At 31.6% G+C, this 17804-nt stretch overlaps 1 long non-coding RNA gene across 1 annotated transcript; it reads right to left on the reverse strand.

Moving 5' to 3' along the window:
• Positions 1-13595: 13595 nt before the first annotated feature.
• On the reverse strand, positions 13596-17176 carry LOC149033645 (uncharacterized). The gene is made up of 3 exons (XR_016176390.1): positions 16923-17176; positions 14136-14377; positions 13596-13715 (listed from the first exon to the last, which is right to left on the reverse strand). It is a non-coding gene; the product is annotated as an uncharacterized LOC149033645 (long non-coding RNA).
• Between the last annotated feature and the right edge of the window lie 628 nt (positions 17177-17804).

Genomic DNA, 17804 nt, shown 5'->3' on the forward strand with positions numbered 1-17804 from the left:
AAAACGAAACAATGTATATTTGATACAAATCGGACAATCCGAATCATGTTAATATAAACGATAAAAAAAATAATAAATTTCTTTTTTCCCCTTAAGCTAATATAAATAAATACATATACATGGATCCAGTAAAGATGTCGCTAAGGAAAAATTATTATTATTAATTACAAACGTTTAGTATCATCTCGTAATAACGATTTTAAATATCGAAATTGAAACGTGGTTTTTATTATACGTTTCATCAATAATTGCATTTACGACTGGCCTGCATATTCCTTTTAGAATATAATTAACTAATTTAATTATTTGATTGTGTGTTGTATTTTGATTATTCATACAAATATGAAATTTTAAATGACTGTCATAAAATATTGTATTGTTTAATTTGTTTTTTCTTTTTTTCATCAAATTTGACAAGATTAATCAAAATTATGAGAAATGATGATTTTCGTCGAATATTACTTTTAAAGGATATTTTTCAATAAATTATTACTAATGAAAGACTATTGGTTGATTAAACATAATCTTCATTTTAAGAATAAAATAATTAAATTAATTCATCAAAGTTTTATCTATAATGGCAATTAATAGAAACTTTTTGAAATATAATTAAAGTATATTTAAAAAAAGACTAGAGTGTGACTAGAATATTATTAGAATATGACTAGAATATAACTAGAGTATGACTAGAATATGACTGTAGTACGACTAGAGTACGACTAGAGTATGACTAGAGTATGACTAGAGTATAACTAAAATATGACTAGAGTATGACTAGAAAATGATTGGGGTATAAAATCATAAACAATTTAGAATGTGACTAGAGTAAGACTAGAGGATGATTTAAAATATGTATAGGTTGATTAGAATATGACTAGAATCGATTTAGATCATGAACTACATATTACTGTACAGATAATAATCATTGGTGATTCTAATTATTATTTTTCTTTGCAATAATTCTTTTCTTCATGATTTATTCTATATTTTTGGTAATCAGCCCAATGAGCATTTGCATATGCGTCATAGAAAAATATAAATAAATAAGAATGAAAGGAATTCTATGATATAACTTATTTCTAAAGTTCATATATATATATACAGCTATATGCGATTTAAAAAAAATTAAATTATACTTAATGCTCGGTCAAATATTACATAATTTTAAAAAGATTCGATAAATTTACAAAAATCAAAAGTAGATTCTTACATCCGTAAATCGTAGATCATCACTTTGGTAGTTGAAGGTCGTCCAATCATTGATGCATTAGATATGGGGGGTTGATTCTCTGCAATAGCTGTTCGAGTTCCATGATGATGATAACAAGTATATAAGATGATAGTAGACCAAATATATTCTTGCAAAGTTAGACATTTCCTTTCGTTTAGTTATTTGAATAATTTAATCAAATCGGTATACTTCTTTTATTTGTTTTTCAAACTTTTCGTCTATTTTCGTTAGATTTCGTTAGATTTTCGTATGACTTTCCAATACCAATGAGATACTTGTGGAAAGTAAAAATCCCATTTTTTTACTTTGAAATAAACTTATTACGAAATGGTGTGAAAATTTTACCGAGCAAAACAATTAACTAATAATTGTACTCTTGGCATCAGTACTCTTTGTTTCTCCTCTTCCTTCTCCTGCTCCTTTCCTTCCTCTTTGTTTTCATGATCATGAATTCTTATCGTTAATCGATTACCAGTTAAATTCGATTTATGTACAATCGTATACCTTTGTTTATATATCATCAATTTAATATTCTGTTATTGTAAATTTCTTTTCTTTTTTTCCTCAGTCTTTTCTCTATTTATAGTTGGTGTCATGCGAGCCATATATATATTATCAAATATTATTTTAGTATTGTATTTACCTCGATTTTGTTTTGATAAATATGTTATAGATATCGTTTTCCTCTCGTTTGCTTCTCACCTCGATCTTTGTTATATATATGTATATGTATATATATATATATATGTTTTCCAAGGATTTTTTTCTTCCTATCTTTCTCGTTCAATCCAATTCCAGATGTTTTCCAATCTTTCCTGTAGGAAGATTCTGTCCATAACAAATCCTTCGTTTTCTACGAACACCTTGGATGCAAGTGGGTGAAAAGCGTTTACGAGAGTTGGCACGTACGTTCGTTCGGTGATTTCAATCCAGTAGCTCGTTCCGGGCAAAGCGGGATGATGATAAAAGGTTGTATGACCCTCGGAGGACGGATAGGACTTGCGTTTTCATGGGTAGATAAAAAGAGATAATAATAAAAAAAGGAAACACGAAGGAGAAATGTTAACAGGGATTGGAGATTGAACGAGTGAGTGAGAGAGAACAAGATAGAAATATATATATGTAAAAGGGAAGAGGGAGAGAGAGAAATCAGGGAACAGGGAAGAAAAGAAGAATCCTCCGAGGGTCACACGCAAGCGCACACTCGCTCGCCTGCTCGCAGACTAGCCCTAACTTGGGCTACGTTTCGGGGTCGCACGCTTCTCTACCCCACCATCGGGTTTAACCATTATCCCCACCATCCTAACTTTGTACCCCTTCCAACGAGCTTGCTCTCACTTTAGTCCCTCTCTCTCTCTTTCTCTCTATTTTCCCCTCGTTTCCCCTTACCCTCTAACTTTAGCCCGTTTTCGTTCCATTTACCCTCACCCAACAACCCTGGGATCCTCCCACTAACTGCGCGTACGTCGTCGAGTCGACGACTTCCCCTACGGAAGGCGTCATTGGTGCCACCAAGATACACGTTTTCCCTTCCATCAAACCCGGTTCCCTGATAATATTTTCTATCTTTTTCATTTTTATCCTAAACCTTTGTGTCTTCTTTTATACTAAATAGATCGAGATCTCGATCAAATCATTAAGAAAATCATCGTCACTTATCAATTTCTTGTATTTTCATAATCACGTATATCATTTCACGCAATTAAAACAATACAATAAAATAAAATATACATGTCAATCATAGTCTGCCTGTCTGTCTATCTTTTTGTCACTGAGTTAACTACTGCTTCAACGCAACATCTGGTCTCATGGTAAAAACGTTCCTATGTAAAACTTCATGCATGGTGCAATCTGTGAAACTGTACCGTACTGTCCTTCTCTCCTCCCTCGAGAATCGGTTTGACGGATAAAGAGGTATACAGCTATGTAATGGTTGAGTGTGTTACGTCAGGGTTGTGTCATTGTACGAACTCTAAAGCTATATTGTTTTGAATAAAGGAACGAACCGATCGGACCGACGGAAAGGGAATTTTATTCTCAAAAGGTTCTCCCAGATCAAGCAAAATATGTACGGCACGCGTCGAGATTTTGTAGCAAAGGGTGCGAAACGGACCCCCTTAGACTAGTGATCCCACAAAGGTTCACGCTACATTCATGGGTATACCTACTATAGGCAGGCAGGGTAGCAGGCAGGGGGTAGTTCGAGGCACGCGACATAAGGCGATCTGTTTGTTACCATTGGAGGGGTGCTTTTAGATATATGGTGGTGAGGTATTACCGATTTTACTCTGAAACATTCGCCATGCCATTTTATTTTATTTCTCATTCTTTTAGTAACATTTTCAAAGTGTACTAATGAAGATTAATGCAATTGGTATACTTTGAAATAGTCCTCGTTGGAATTTGAACTTGGGATTTGGAGGGGATACGTTACATTGTCATTGTCGTTGTAGTCGTTGTCTTCATCACCTCGTTTATCTTCCATGTCGTTTAAAGAAAGAAGAGGGGCGATCTGACCGAATTCGATACGGAACAAGGAAATTCTATAACTCCCTGTACACCCTATACCTATATATATATAGGGACTTTGGCACGCGTCAAAAATCTAGGCTTCTTTATAACATCGTAGAATCGATTGCGTTCCTGGCTTTTTCGATGGTCAATAAAATTTATGGTACGTGGGATAGTTACTTCGAGAATTTTTCTAGGATGGAATTTTCCCGAGTAATTGGATCTCCAGGATGTATCTATCAAGGCTTTTTCTTTTTTCATTCCTTTCGTCCTTTCTTTTTCGTCGACCCTTCGATCTTTTCGTAAACTTACTGTTAGTCTTTTTCTTATATCATAGACACCACCTGTAACTTTACTTGTTTCTATGTGTATATCGTCATTTCGATTATCGCAAAATATAATCGTGACACTTTACGATGATGATGCGGGTGGGTTACATTGGCATTCGTGGCCTATTCATTCATTTTCAAGGTTCTCGTACAATGTCAAGCCCTCATTTAAACGACAAGTATTTAAAACGAGAACAATTATTGCACACACACACACATCTATCCCCGTCGTCATATTTAATACGAATTTTTGTTCAAACCTACTCACGCGAGTATAAATCGATGATGTTATTTTGAATCATCTAAACCTAATCGGACTAATTTGGTTATTAGGTAATCACGTACAACTTAGTTTTATGATTTCCCGTGAGATCCGAGAACGTAGAAATAGAAAAAGAGAGAGATAGAATGAGATTTCGAACGTTGACCAATATGTATGCTCGCGATGCATAAAATAGGCATAATCGATTAGGATAATCCTAAGACCTTATCTTAGCGAACGTCGACAGATGTGCTAGCTCTTCGTAACTTGAACAAATGCTGTTATGTTCCAAGCAAAGTACTCTACTACGGTGGCTATATCTTTTATCTATCATCACCCCCCTTTAACTTCATTCGTTTTAACTTCGTATTCCATTTATATGCAAACAGGACTCGTGATAGACTAAAATTAAAACAAAAAAAAAATGAAAAGAACCATACCATGACCAGGGAGTACAATAATTTGTGTATTCAAAATAAATTGAATATAAGTATACTATAAATTACTTTTTACAATGAAAATCAAAATCAAAATCAAAATGAAAATGAAAATGAAAATCACGTGCATGTAATGCATTAAAATAGAGACATCGTTTAGGATGCAGAAATTAAACGGTCGGTTGGTAGCTGTGAAACGATCGCGTGTCTCGAGCATGAAACGAATATCAAGGATATGGTTCAATTAGACCAAGTATGCCTGCGGTTGAACATCACTATAGCACACATTCTCTATTACCAACGGGGCAATATACCCTAGCATCCAAATAAATTGTCTATTCTTTAATCGTACTTTAAGTGTCGAATACATATATCGAAAATCTTTCGAGTCACGCTACCAATTCTAATTGGATAAAATAAACTTGAACGAATCGAGTAGTATTATTAAAAAGAAGAGAAAGGAAGTGGGCATTCATAGTTATCGAAATTTTAATACGAACCTAGTCATTTCATTCTCTTTCTCAACATCTGTTTCTATGTCTTCGAATCTTATTCGTTAGAAAATATAATAAAATGTTATTTCAATTTGAAACAACCCTATAGGATCTGTTCGAACCTATTATCATCGAATTTTTTGTTTGTTCGAAGGCCACATGCTTTCCTTCCCATAAGATCAAAAGGATGACTTTGATCATTTTTTGTTTCTTATATCTTTCTTTTACAGTCATAGTTTGATTAAAATATATATATAGAAATTATAACCAAAAAATCATTTATGTACGTTAGGATCAGTAAAATAAGTAAAAAAAGATGTTTCATTTCTTTGTTCAAATTCTTTGCAATCACATTTTTCCGATGCCAACGAGCTCGTTAAAAAAGGGTTTTGCCACGAAAGTATTGTTTTAGGCATGCAATAAAGATGACACGTTGCGATATTTCCCACGAACAGGTGGTGATGGTGGTCGTGGTGGTGGTAGTGGTGTTGTTCAGTAAGCAAACTAGAGAAACCGTTGGTTGAAAATATAGGTATAGTTCTCGTCAAGCGAAACTATGGTCTTTTTATTTGACAAGTGTGTGTGTCGTCAATTTGAACAATAGTCTGTCCAAGTTGAATAACTCATGAATAAGAGAACAAAGGTTATTCAAAAGCTTTCGAGAGCTTATCCAATCTTTATTGTTTCAATTCGGTAACGTTGTCCAAAACCGTTACCAGAGATTCACTCGTAACAATTTTACGTTTAAATCCTTTAGCTTTGACGAATCGCGAAACTAGACGATTATGTGAAACGACCTAATCGTTCGAACATTCGTACGTTCGTTGATTCGTAGGAAATCCATGGGTACGCGAGAGTATGCTGATCGACGCGCTCGAGGGTTGAAGCCTGCAACAGGTGGGCCCTTTCAAGGACTCGCCAATCCCTTTTTCACACCCTCTACTACCATTGCATAATGACAAATGCACGCTCATTCGATCATTCTCTCTGGAGAAAAAGAAAAAAGATTTTCCATACAATAAAAAACATTCATATTAGAATCGTTTCATATATTAGGTATTTATGAATTTTTATTCTCCCAGAGACCCCTAACAGAAAAAAAAAATAAAAAAAAGATATACCCGCAAGTTTCAAGTCTTTATTTTAATTTTAAACTATACTGTATGTGCACAACGATGCAAGTTTTCCCACTAAATAAGACGTGGTTTTTGGTATTGCATAATCAATTATTTATTCAAGCTACAAAGTAATTATTCCAAAAACTTGAAACTCTGTAGACTTTATTCTTTTAACAGCAGCTATAACTGAGAATTTTTACAGATTTTTAGCTACTATAATTCTGGAGTTGCAGCTAGATAAAAGATTACGTTACCTAATTTTTTCATTCACCCCTTTCCCCTCATCATGTTTTGTACCGATGATATTTCGAATATCCTACATTTATTTTTCGTATCATAGAAACAAGCAAAATAAAATCACATCCTTTTAAGATGCCTGTCATAAATAATATAAAAATAAAAAAAAGTAGATCCATTAAAGTCTTAAATCTGAAACAAAAATGTTAATAAAATAAACATTTTATTAAAAAACATATTTAAAATCTTGTGTTAACCTGTGCAAATATTCAATGTTATATTTATTATGGACTTTTAAATACAAATATATATTTCATATTTAGTGTTTATATGTGTGCCTTCAGAAATGAATTTATACATATATTATAACAAGCAGGAGGAGAATCAAAAAGGTGTGTTGTTAAATCCAACGAAGATCACCTGTAACAAAAAAAAAACTATATTAATCATACAATCAAGTGATATAAAGTAGCCTAACATATGAATCGTCCAATTCGCAGATACACTTTTCAAATTGAATTTTCTATTTATTTTTATCAAAGTTCTATTTAAAATTGCAATAAAATTGAATTTAAACATGTGATTTTACATTTACTAAAAATAAAAAAAATAAAAAAGGAAAAGTACAAATATTAAGTTAGGAAAAAAAATAATATCTATTAATTATTATAACTAATACTTTTAAACTGCATTATATAGAAGAGAAAAAATTGCAAATTTAATCAAATACGATCAAGGTGAAAAATATTAAAGATGGAACAAGATAAAAGAAATTACTGTAACATTTACAAAAAGTTAATTAGGCAAGAAAATTTATTAATAAGTAATTTAAAACTGTAATATTTATAACTCTAACTAACTAAACAAATATGCATCTTTTTGACGATTAGACACGAAATTGGTGTCCCAAGGAGATGGAATGATCCATCATCTCCAATTACAACTACAAATTATTGACGAGCAAAAAAGTAAAACAATAAAATATAAAATATGACTAGAGAACCATTCTCTAAAGGTTCAAACTTGCTGTTGAACCTTTGAAAATAACTCAATAGCCTGTAGTTGCCCTCTTGAGCCACAATTAAGTGGGGGCCTCTTCGGCATTATGCCTCTTCTTTCTTCATTCCATGACAACTGCATTTGGACATTTCCTACGTGCCAGCAAGATAAGATCTTTCATACTAATGTTGCAAATAAATTCGTATTTTGTTATGATTCTAATTCTCAATTATTCAAAAATTAATTTACATTTCGCGTTCACTTTTCTAATTCGTGGACCATCAATGAACTTAGAGTTCATTGACCATACCAAGAACATTTAATCAAATGTCCAAGCAGATAATAATTTCCCTCGATGACCTAATAACACTTCGCACTTTTAATATCGAATAATAAAAACAAATTGAAATAAATAATGCATTTTCTTGCAATACTTTTATTTCATTTATTTGTTATATTTAATTATGTCAAATATTTCTAGCTGTAAGACGAAATCGCGATAGTGCGTAGTGCTAATCCCGAAATACTAAAAACTAAGTATCAAATGCATCAAAGAATTTGCAAATTTGATTTGACTCTATCTCGTTCGAGATAAAATCGAAGTAGAAACGAATCTTTCAAATGGTTGCAAATACCTTTGAATCATGATACATAATAAAGATCACAGAATAGTCACAAAATAAATTAACAAATGAAGCATAATATAGAATGAGATGATAAAATTTTGTAACAATTCTGTATAAACCAGGAGGCGGAATTTCCACTCCGGAGTGGAAGCAAAAAGTCTAATGCCTTTCCTGGATCCTACCTACTTAAAATTAAAGTTTTCACATTCATTCAGAGAAGTATGCTACCTGCCTGCCTATTATCCATATTTTTACCCATTTTAAGAAAAACCATACATACCCACCCACTCACTCCACGGTTCTCACACATATCACCAGGGTGCAAAAGCCTAAACTAGAGAGCATGCCCCGGGGCACCTCTGACACCCTAGTTCAACCACGTTTTATAAACTTATATGCTAATGGGTATACGTACGTTTTGCTGTAATCGACTGCCAAGGCTAATGATTATTGCATAAAAAACTAAAGCAAAAATACAAGTATACACTAGTATATTTATATGCATACTAGTAATATACAAGTATATCAAAGTTTCCACAAATAAATGCAGTAACTCTACTATGCAAACGATTATCAAAAAAATTAGAAATATTTAATATAAATATAAGAATGAATATAGATATGTAGAAGTAATGCTTTAAGTATTTAATGATGTATTAAATGAATAAAAAATACCGCGAAACGATGTACAATACACACTACCTAATACGCACACAAAGGTGTAAAGTACATCGTGCAATCACTAGCACAATAACAGCCGCCAATAGCGGAAAAAACTAAAACTAAACCCACGTTAACTGTTTCTCACCCATACGTGTAACACCTAGGCACACGCATAGATGAGAACACAGAAAGTATGGGGGGAGAAACGGGAGATTAGTATATTAGAAGCTGAAAATCCTGATCGAAAAAATATGATTAACACATAAACACATAAATACATTTATAGAAAAATTCATCTAAACGGGCTAAGGACTCTACAAGTCATTTGGTGAATAATGACTTAAACAAGCGAATGAAAAAAAAAGTTACCCCATATGAAACAATTATAGCTTCGAGGTAAAGATGTATATTAAAAGACTCTACGATGATGATGGATATTTTTTGCAAACCTCGGACGACTTTTTCATTAAATGGCTGTTCTAACTAAAGAACTGGGCTTTGAGCCGCCACTTAACTGCCAAAGTCTATCCGTCGCGAATGAGTTTGTCTTCTTGCTCATTTATTTAAAATATAGAAATATCGACATATTAAAATTAATCTCAATTAGATAAACTATATACGAAGCAATGCATGTAAGACATTTATTACATGCTTTTCTGGACGAAAACGAGTAAATTAATGTTCGATTTCATCACTACTGACCACGAACAGAACACGTTATAAAAAAGAGAGTGCATTCATTAATTGCATTAATAATTAAATGAATTTAACCGATGAGACAAGAAAACCTATCCTGAACTAATAATAAAACATACAATAAAATATACAATTTTCATGAGTAACTCCTAAAAAGGAATTACTCATGTGCTCGTCAATAATTTATTTAAATAATTACAACCAGTAACTCGTGCCGATTTGGACCTTTCATCCTCGGCATGATTGAGCACTGGAGGGACTTTAAATAAAAACTCACGGTTTAAGAAGTTCTGCGATGGCTCCAAAACACTCCTACTTCGCAGCAAGTATTATAGTCTGACGATGGAAGATATTACTCGATTTGCCATTGAAGAAGATCCATCGAAGATCCACAAAAAATCCATTGAAGATTCATCAAAGTTCCATCGAAGAATTCATCCAACATCTTTGAAAGGAAGAAAATCCATGGTTATATCTGTATAATAAAATAGAACAAAACGATAAGTTATCTGGAATATTATCCAAAATCATATAAAATAAAATCGAATATAATGTAAATAAAAATAAATACTTACAATGCATTCCAATGAGATGCAGCTCTATTGCACCATGGTGATGCACCTCGCGTGAATCTAAAAACGCGGTATAAACGAAAATAAGAAACTATAGATGAGTTTCTTATCGCGATACCGAAATTTTATTATACGACGAACAACACTGACTCTAATTCGCGTTTGATTTTAACTTATTACTCGCCCGATCACTGATTCTAGACTGCACTAATTCAAAGACTGCATTGCTCGCAGTCAAATGCAAGAACAAAAATTTCACTTCTGGTCACTTCACATAGGCCATTCGTGCACGATTGCAATCTGAAACTGAAATAAAAAACAATACTATTAATATCATTACTATTACAGAAAATCATTAAAATTTGTAAGGAATTATTTAATAAAAAAAATATACTCACTTAAAATCTTTATTGATGAATGCACAATGGATCTCCTTTCCTTAGGATGACGATGACAATGCACAAATAATGACTATAAAACTGCATTATATTCAGTTAATTCAATTAACACTAGATTTATGAACTGAGCAAATTTGATTTATTTCAAACTTTTTTTTACATATATATATATATATATAAAATAGAAATATTTTAAATTAATTGTAATTTAATAAAATTTAAATTTAATTAACTTTAAAGTAGAATATTTTATTAAATTATATGGTAATTTTAATTGCTGTAATGAAATATAATTAAATATTTATTCCTCTCCTCTACCCACTTTTTCATTTAAACAATGTTAGTAAATTTTTAAAAAATAGTGAAAAAATCTAGTGTTAAACGAATTTCTAAATAAATTTAATTAACAAAATGTGAATACCATTCCAACGATGATCTGAAACACAAATAAAAACAAAATTATATAAATTGTTGTTATATAAAAATTACTATAATTATTGAGAAAATGTTTAATATAAAAATTAGCTTACGTTTTTTCTTCATTGATGAATGCAGGATGGGTATCCTACCCTTAGGATGACGATGAGCACACGTTTAAACCGAATAAAAGAAACTTGCGAGTTTCTTAACCGAGCAAACGAAACTTTAACATGCGACGATCAACACTGAATCTACTTGTCGACTTTTTTATATTTTATTTTAACACGATACAACACACGAGAACCTCATTGCCTACGCGCTCGATTGCAATGATTTTCTGAAACAGAAAAAGAAAAAGGACAATTAATATCATTGTTGTAATAAAAATCAATTGAAATTATCATAGAAATGTTTGATAGTAAAATATACTTACTTTTAGTCTTCGTTGGTGATTGCAGGATGGGTATCCTACCCTTAGGATGACGATGTATAAAATAAAATTAAATAAAAAGTCTGAAAAGCTGAAACATACTAAAAACTATTTTACAATATTTCCTGTAAATCATTTCTGAAGGCAGGGCACACATTAAAACCAATAAATATTTTTGATAAAACATTCAATGGTAAATAGAAAGAAATAATTTAATAATCTATGAGAGTTGACATAATTAAAAGTTAAAGTTATTAAATATTTGTGAAATTGATCAAAGTATGCAACTATTTGCTTGAAATATTACATATCAAGTATGTAATGTTAGTATAAATATTAATTAAAAATCTTTAAAGTTGTCTAAATAAAACAGTAATTGTATCAGCAAACTCAATAAATAGTAACATAAAAAATAAACCAGATTTTATACCATTCTATGCAATGAAAAGCTTTTTAAACTATTAAAATCAAAAAGATAACGTTAGAAATAAAATTATTAAATAATTTAATACGCCTTATTTTCGTTTATGTTGTCTCGTCGAAGGATAGAAGACGAATACGAGGTACGTTACTATGTAACCTTGCTAGAGGAGATCTCGGGAGTGTCGAATGCTCGGCTATTATACCTATATTATCGGCTGTTTACGTTTTGTCGTCGTCTCGAGAAATTCCTGGAAATAAAAATACACATTTATAATAAACCTATATGTCGAGTGTATTGTTTTCTTATTCTTCCTCTCTCTCTCTCACTCCTTCTCTCTCACTCTTTCTGTAGTATTTCTACATGCTTATATGCTTATACTTAAAAGAAATAGTGCTCACCTCGACATATATGGAGAAGATAAAAAAAGTTGCCACAAGATTAAAAGGTTAGTGAATTTGTGTTGCAACTCTTCCCATGCTCAGAAAGCTAAAAAAAAGTAAAATATGAAAAAACTCACGTATAAATGTCTTACATGTAGTATTTGGTATATAACATTTAATATACATCAGGAAGGTGTGTAATTTAGAAAATTATTTGAAACAATTACCTGAAATTAACGAGATAACAAAATCCGCTGCAACAAGTATACAAATGACAGATTAACAAATTCGAAAGATTCGCCATTTTGGTGTGCATAAATCAGGCGCATAAGACTGGCGCGAAAATACTGCATGCGCGAAAATGATGCGCAGTAGATCTTCTTTCCACCTATAATAAAGAAATATTTTGAAGGATTAAAAATACGATATAGGAGCATAAAAATTGTCAAAATATACTCAAAAAATCAAAATTGATTCTTACATCCTTTATATATTATAATAGGAAGGTGTAAACCTTACAAAATATCTTTTAATTACCTGATCTTTACGGGACGATGATAATCCGATATGTTCTCCACGAATGACGCCATGAAACTAAAGAATTCGGACGAAAGAATGGCTGTGATTGGCTAATTCATTTTTTTGAACATGAAAAGGGTCATCACAGCTTCTTACATGGACAGAATCTGACCTTCTTCATGACCACGCTGGTCAAACTACATATGATAATTTATTTAATAAATAAATTATAAATCCATTCCTATTTTTCTAATAAATGTACATGTAATTTATAAATATTTTAAAAATAATGAATAGAATAAAGACAACGTAGACATTAAGAAATCTTTGTCATTTCGCACAAAAGAATACAATCGTATGGAAGAGAATTGTCAATATAAAAATGTCCAATATGAAATGCAGCACATGAAAGAATATTGTAATAAATTCTCAAAATCTCTATCGATAAAAAATCCTGACAATTTAAATACTTTCAGAGATGTATAAGATGTACATTATTTCAAAAATATTTACAATAACGTTTATACACGATTCACAAGAAAATCCTTCTACGTGATCTTATGTGTTATGAGATACTACATTCTCTTTTTTATTCTATTCATTATTTTTAGAATAATTACAAGTAACGTGTACATTTAATTTGTAATCGAGAAAAGAAATATAAATTTATAATATATCCAAATTATTTTCTATTTAATGTACATAAAAACATATGAAATGTTTAAACCAATATATATGCATAGAAACAATCTGAAATGTAATTAGAGTATATTAGAATAATCAAATAATTGTTAATTAAAGAATAAGAGTGCCTATTTTTATTTAAAAGCTTACATATTATATATGTACCTTCTTTCTCGAGATTCACCTTATGACTGATACATTATTCTCTATGAAAATACTTTATTTTCATGTTGTTTATGTTATTTTTCAAATGTTGCCCATGTGTATGTAACGAAGTAAAACATTCTAAATAAACAGAGATTCAGATTATAACTTTCTAATTTTTACACTCTTCTCACTTTTATGTAATTACTATTTTTGTTAAATGCATATATCATTTGTACTCATTATAAAAATAATGGATAGAATAAAAAGAATGCAGAATAAAAACATTATCTTATGGTACACGAGAAAACAATCATGTAGAAGAGAAACTTTGTCAAAGAAATTTGAAAAACAATTGACATAAATTTATATATTGAATAAATAAATATTATATTATTTATGACAGGCATGTGTATAAAAATTTTAGTTCTCTTAAATGAAACGATGTAAATATCGGTGATATATTTGAAAATCAACCCCCTGGCTTCCTTTGAACATATGTCGTCTTGTCGATACGAAAAAACCGAAACAATAAATACACAGGGAGTAAAAGAAAGATACCTATGTCGTAATGTATAGGTTCGATGTGTGGTCTATCTTTTTCCATGGGAAGCTTTCAACCTGTCTGCATGTGTGTGTGTGGGTTTATGCGTGCTCCACTTTGAAAACGTGCCGTGAGAATATTTTAAACGATCATTTCAAGTGAGTTTAACAGTTTAACCGTTGTCCCTCCCATCCACTCCACCCCCAGTTAAATTCAGATAATTATATTTAGCAAGAATGATCACGCATGTGCGTTTTACCTAAAAAAGAAAATAAGAAACAATGTGTTTAGTTGTTTACTATATATATAATATATTTTTTTTATCTAACGTTCGTCACAGTATGCAATCAAAACGTTTCTGAGTTGGAGGATTAATAAAAAGATAAGAGAAGAGAAGAAGGGGTGAGTTAGGTGGGTTGGGTAGTTAAGAGGGTGGGGTATTAGAGGTATATTCATCCAGTTGTAAAGAACGGCCGCAATTTTTTCTTACAATCGTTTATCGGTGTAATACGTTGTAACGTCCGCTTTAACGTTCGCGTTTCGCGTTTCGCGTTTCGTTTTAGCGGCCCCCTTTTTTTTTTTACTTCACTGTGTCTGTAGTTTCAAGGCAGAAATTATATGCGCGACGATACGACGTTAGATTAGTGAACGGTATGTGGGCCGGTGATTTGCGATATCCCCTTTCGTGGCAACGAAATGTTTTTGCACACCGTGAAAGCGATCGTGAATGTTGAAGTAAGCAATTTAGGATTAAATTTTATCGCCTTGAAAAACGTTAACGTGCAACCTTAAATCTAAAACACCTTTTTTTTTCTTTTATATACACTTTTAGTTTTAGTTTTAGTTTAGAAGAAAGTCCAGTGCACTAACCCCCCCCCCTCCCTCCCAATTCTCGCCTATCACCATTTTGGCATAATCCTTTAAGATACAACTTGCTTGACAATGAAAATAAAGAAAAAAAAAACAAACTCCCACCCTCCTAGAAACTCGTACTTGATTCCCAAACACCATGCGTATTCTTCTACGCATTTTGGGGATTGCGTCTGTTACTTGACAGTTGAATGACAGTTTGCTAGGGACTCGTTGACACCGTAATACCATCGTTTCCAATTGCCGAGATTGTTCTGTTCCGTCGATTACTTATTTCTATTAGATACGAGATCTCGTTTACAATACAATATATATATAACTGTAGATGTATTCAACAAAATGTTGTGTAGATATTCTATCTATAAACTTAAATATATATGTATATATGTATGAATATAGGTGTATCTGAAAATTTATGAAAATAACCGTGGATAAAATTAACGAGAAAATATTCGATATACGGATTTATATGTATGTATGTAACAGTTTTACTTAGAAACGATCCATAACTCTAAGAATAATTCTTAAGGGGGTAGTAAGATTGTGCTTGAATTATTACTTAAGATGGTTTTCGGTGAATTCTCAGAACCATCGAATTGATATGAGATATTATTTGATTGATTTAAAATTTATATACTTTTAAAAAAAACTTGGACACGTTTAACATTCATCGATTAGTTTCAATGTTGTAAATCCAAATTCTTGTATGAAAATTCTCATATAGGTATTAACATTTGCATGTTAATTTTTTTCTATTTCCGTTAGCATATTGACCTCGTTTAATTATTATTACTCGACCATAAGATTCTCAATTTTGAGTAGGGGGAACAACAAGTGCAATCCACAAAGATAAAATTGAGATGATAAAAAACCAAACCGAGAGAGTTTTCTTCTCATGAAGAAAAGCGCCACAATCATAGTTGAAGAGAGCTTTCGTGTTTTACGACAATATACAGTGTGCTTGCTTGGGTTTCTCTACCCTTAAAAGATTTCTATCGAAGAACTCCGTTCCACGTTGCTAATTTTCATCTCTTACTCGTTTAATTGTAAAAACCCCTTTTTTTCTTGCCATTGTCGTTGTCGTCGTGAGGTAACTGCATTAGGAGGTAACTAATCTCAAGGATTGACCACCAAGATATTGCCCTTTTCGCGCAACTTTCGAACTTTACCTACCTACCTACCTATCTACCTACCTACCAACCCTTTCCCTTCGTATTTATTTCTTTTCAACCATTTCAAACGTAACGTTTCCATTACCCTATAATAAAATAGGTTCTATATATTTTTTATTATATTTTTGTTATTAGTTATTTTTATTATATTTTAATGAAGACTTTTTATATTATAATCTATAACAAAAAAAAAGGTTTTTTTTTTTTAAATTTAAGTCTACCATTTTAAACGTAACGTTACTATTATCCTATAATAAAAAAGTAGGTCTCATATCTTTCTTATTATATTTTTGTTGTTAGTTATTTTTATTATTATTTCTTAATGAAGATTTCTTATATTATATGTAACAAAAAAGAAGGAAAAATTTTGTCATAATACAGCAGGCGTACGTCACGCTTTTTAAACTTTAAGTCTATCGTTAAAGAAAAAACGAAAAACATGTTAAAATGATGCATTTAATCTAGCGTGATTCTCACGTCAACCGATAATATTGACCGGAACACGTTCCGCGTCTTGTGTTCCCTTATATTTAATCTTTATGTGCCTTAAACGGGGTTGGTTAGCTTAGTTCGTGGCCTGTTGGTAATATAATTCTAAGGGCGCGTGTTAAAAGAGGAAAGAAAGAGTGGGGGGAGGAAGGTAAGGTGGTATACCAGTAAAGAAGGATATATCAGAAGCCTGCTGAAGTCTTTTTGAAATATTATAGCTTTACCGGTATATACCCGGTGTGTAAAATTATGTACACTACTCTTATAACTCACCCTCCATTCTCTTACCCCCCTTTTTATCCTAGTGGACCTAGTGGACCAATCAGCGTATCGGCGCACACACCGGTATCGAATATTATACCTCGTTATATTATACCCATACTCGTTGGCTATCTTCTCATTCTTCTTCTATTCTATTCTATTCACTTTGTTTTGTTTTTTTTTCTCTATCTCTTTTTATCCTTAAACGAGTAAAAGGATCCTCCTTGGCACGTGCCAGGATGCGAATACGTCTCGCCGAGTGCGTAATTCCGTGTCATCGATATCGGATAAATGGGATAAGAAGAACCCACCTTCATCAACCCCCACCTCAACCTTCTTCCTTTCTTCATCGATCCATTTTTTTTTCCTTTCTACCTACCTTCCTCCTTCCCTTTCCTTTTCTCATCGGATCCTTCCGATCAATGGCCGATGTTATTTTTTTAACTCTACAACGTATTATTATTACACCAATGTAGGTCATTCCTTATTGGATACCGATATCTATTCTTTATCAATAATTAATCAAACTTGCATTCGTATACGTCGATCAACTTACCAAATTAATATCTCGGTATATGTAATTCTAATCATTTTCAAATCTTTTAATCTTTCGATTTCTTTAAAAGGATTATTTAAACAATTGTTCTTATACGTGACATTTTCTTTCGAGATTAAAAATATTCATTTTATATGTAAGATGTTGGAAAATTGTAAAATATCGGATTATATAAAAAAAATATGATTTAACGTTACTGTTAAATATTTAATATCGTTGTTAATTATGATAATGGAAAATAATATAAATTATTCAATCAGTTCTTTTTTTTTTTTTATTTTACTTTGATTTCTATTCTTTCACTTAGTTCACAAGTGTCATATTTATGCATTTATGAT

The sequence above is a fragment of the Polistes dominula genome, unplaced genomic scaffold (assembly GCF_049000335.1).
Source record: "Polistes dominula isolate Pdom_NZ unplaced genomic scaffold, Pdom_raw_medaka contig_28, whole genome shotgun sequence".
Taxonomy (NCBI): Eukaryota; Metazoa; Arthropoda; class Insecta; order Hymenoptera; family Vespidae; genus Polistes; species Polistes dominula.